The 3,106-nt window shown below is 43.7% G+C and overlaps 1 protein-coding gene across 2 annotated transcripts in view; it reads right to left on the bottom strand.

Moving 5' to 3' along the window:
* Positions 1 to 3,106, bottom strand: part of cnnm2b (cyclin and CBS domain divalent metal cation transport mediator 2b) — a 37,798-nt gene that overhangs the window by 32,743 nt on the left and 1,949 nt on the right. The window lies entirely within an intron of this gene.

Raw genomic sequence — 3,106 nt, 5'->3', positions numbered from 1 at the left:
CACACACACATTCAAGTTAGGCAAGTGGCCTGCGTTCCCCACGTGCAGAATGCACAACTGCATAACTTAAATTGAGATCCCCCAACATCTATATAGTGGATCCCTTCCTCCCCTCACAAGGCAGGTTTACACTGCAAGTGAGTGAATGAATAACTTGCAGTTTCAGGAATATCACACATAACTCAAAGTCAGAAGGGCAGCTAAATTCCTGTTTCTGACTCAACTACTTGGTTTGGTCCCAAATGGCACACTATGACCCACTCATTAACCGGTAAAACCTGCAGCTTGACAAGGAGCCCCTGCATGACAGTAATTGTTGCAATCGCAGACAGAGAGCAATTAATGAAGGGGTCAGAAGTTTCCACAGGAGTGTCCGCCTGAATTAAAAAGCTCCCGCATGAATCTGACTGCAACCCCTAACCTAGGCCCTGGGTTGAGCCAGGTAAAGCAGGAGCATATGCACACAATTGGGATCAGGACTTTATCATCATTGCCAAGAAAATGTTCAGCAAATTCCATTAAAAACCACTGGCTTTCCCATTCTTACTATACTATTCTATATACTAATAGGTTTCTTTAATAATACCTTTTTTAAGGGAAACATTAATTCAGTGAGATTTCTGAGTAGATTACAAGCCTTAATGAATGGAAAAAGGAGTATTACAGTGAATTATGTAATGTTGTAAAGTTGAGAATGTGAGTGTAAGAGCATACCCTACAAAGTCACAACTGCAAAGAGAAACTACCTCGCCAGAAAGTCTCTCTCCAGTGCTTCAACACAGTCACTAATATGAGCGAGTTGCATTTTTGTAACAGACTTCAGACGACTACGCAGCTCCGCAAGCGGCATCAAAGTAATTAACAATGACTTACAATACAAAGCACTTTGAATTGAGCGTGCGCTGCAAACAGAGCCAGATTGACGGGAACCTTTGACCCCACAGCCCACCCTACAACCGTTGCTTGTGACTTCCATGAGAGGCTTCAGGCGAATTCCCTCTGGCGCAGAGCCAGCCGCAAAAACACTCAGCCACTACACACCGGAACCGGGCCTATATGATGAACCATGTTGGCAACATAATGTAAACACGCTGCGTTTTGTCTCTTAGTGGGAGGAAACAAACAGAATACACAAAATACCACTAACTTGAGTAAAGAGACACACCTGAGCCCACCTTTGAGCTATTTGAGGTGTCAGTTGTTTTTAACTTGGAGAAAGTGTTACACTCTGTATAGGTTTTATATGAACTATATTCAGAGTTAGACTAATATTGATGAATGACTTGGAAAAACTGATATGAAAATTAACAATTATATATGTATATGTATATATATAAAACAATATACTGTATATCTGCTAAAATGCAGAATAATGCTACAGATATACACTTTGATCGCATCACACACCCCAGATTTGAAACGTAAGTGTACACAAAGCTGGCACATTTGCTTTAATTTAGATGTGGAACAGACGTCTCAATTAGAGTTACACAGCTAGCAAGAGGGGACGGGACCTGATGCACCAGGGTAGGTGGCAAGGACAGTAGGAGCACACACACACACACACACACACACACACACACGGTCTAAACCAAAACAACAACTTGGATGCAAACTGGGGAGTGTGATATTGTGAATGAAGTTCATTACATACAGCCTATAGGAATATATTTTAAATATTATTCTATACATCATTTTTCATTCAGACAACAGAGCTATGACAGCTTGTTTAAGGAATGAAGTCCAACTCCAATGTTGAAATGTGGGAACCTAAAATCTAATCCAGTCTGTTCAATTTCTATACCCACTTTGGTCCTCAAAAAGAACATCTCACCCAACAGATGTTCACAGTCCACTCAATAAGTGATGTGAGAGACACTGTGAGGGTCCTATTTGGTAAATATGAAGTTGTAATAATGTAGCAAATCCTGGCACACTGCTGTAGAGTAACACTCGTATTCTGTTGAACTTACTTTGACAAGGGAAGTGATGTTTTATGCTGCTAGTACGTGTCTGTAAATAGCCAACGGTGATGAAAACAAACACCCCCCACCACCCCAACTAGTATATTATGTAATGCTAATTTGGCATGGAGTGCTTCACCTAATTTCTGGTAATGGAGCTCAACGATTTGTTCTGTTTTTCTTCCCGATTAATCCTCTTAAAGTAAAGTGAATATGATCTAATGAGCACGCAATGCATCAGTGGTGCTTTTCTCCACATTTTAAGTGGCAATAAATCTGCTGCACTGGACAGGTGAGCTCATGTGACACCGGGCTTCTCCTATAGCTGCCTATTTGGGCATAAAGAAAGAACAGACTTGTGCCAAATCTACAAACACTATCAGGTATAACTTAGTCAGAGGCAACAACGGGGTGGGGGTGGGGGGTGGGGGGGGGGCAAAGCAAAGAGTCAGGTAAACCGTGGGTGGGGTAAACATCTTTCTCAAACGCCATGAGCATACACACACAACACATGGGGGGCTCGAGGATGTTAGAGACTGTTATTCATTATCCACACGACTGCATTCCAGGGCCGGACAAAAGGAGTTATCGCCACCATCATTCAGAGGCAAGCACAAGGGAGGTAGAGAGGGATTTAAACAGGTTCTCAAACAAGATGTCCCCACCTGATAACCTTAGCACTGCCGCTGCACCATTCCCACATGTCCTAATGCATTCACAAATCAGAGAGAGAGAGAGAGGGAGAGGGAGAGGGAGAGGGAGGGAGAGAGAGAGAGAGGGAGAGGGAAGGAAGGGAAAGAGTGAAAAAGATTGAATGAGAGGGCACGGTAAGAGGAGGAAAGCAAGACAGAGAGCAGGAGGAGAGGAGAGAAAGAAACAGTGTGAACATTAACAGTGAATGGAAGTGATGGAGAAAGATAAAGACACCTCCTCCTCGCCTTTACAGGAAGTGACCAGTGAGGCAAGTGCACCTCACTCCTGATGAGGCTGCCCCACTGCTTTGTGAGGCAGGCCTGATAAGAAATGCCAAAACAACCCCATCCTCTTCGTCCTCCTCCTCCTCTGTTTCCTTCACTGGCTAGAATTTCTTGTGAAATCTTTTAAGGGGGCAAGAACACCCCCCCCCCCCCCCCCCCCCCCCC

Source organism: Micropterus dolomieu, linkage group LG04 (assembly GCF_021292245.1).
Source record: "Micropterus dolomieu isolate WLL.071019.BEF.003 ecotype Adirondacks linkage group LG04, ASM2129224v1, whole genome shotgun sequence".
In the NCBI taxonomy this organism is placed as follows: domain Eukaryota; kingdom Metazoa; phylum Chordata; class Actinopteri; order Centrarchiformes; family Centrarchidae; genus Micropterus; species Micropterus dolomieu.
The sequence above is the reverse complement of the archived record's forward strand: the minus strand, read 5'-3'. Positions and strand labels throughout refer to the sequence as shown.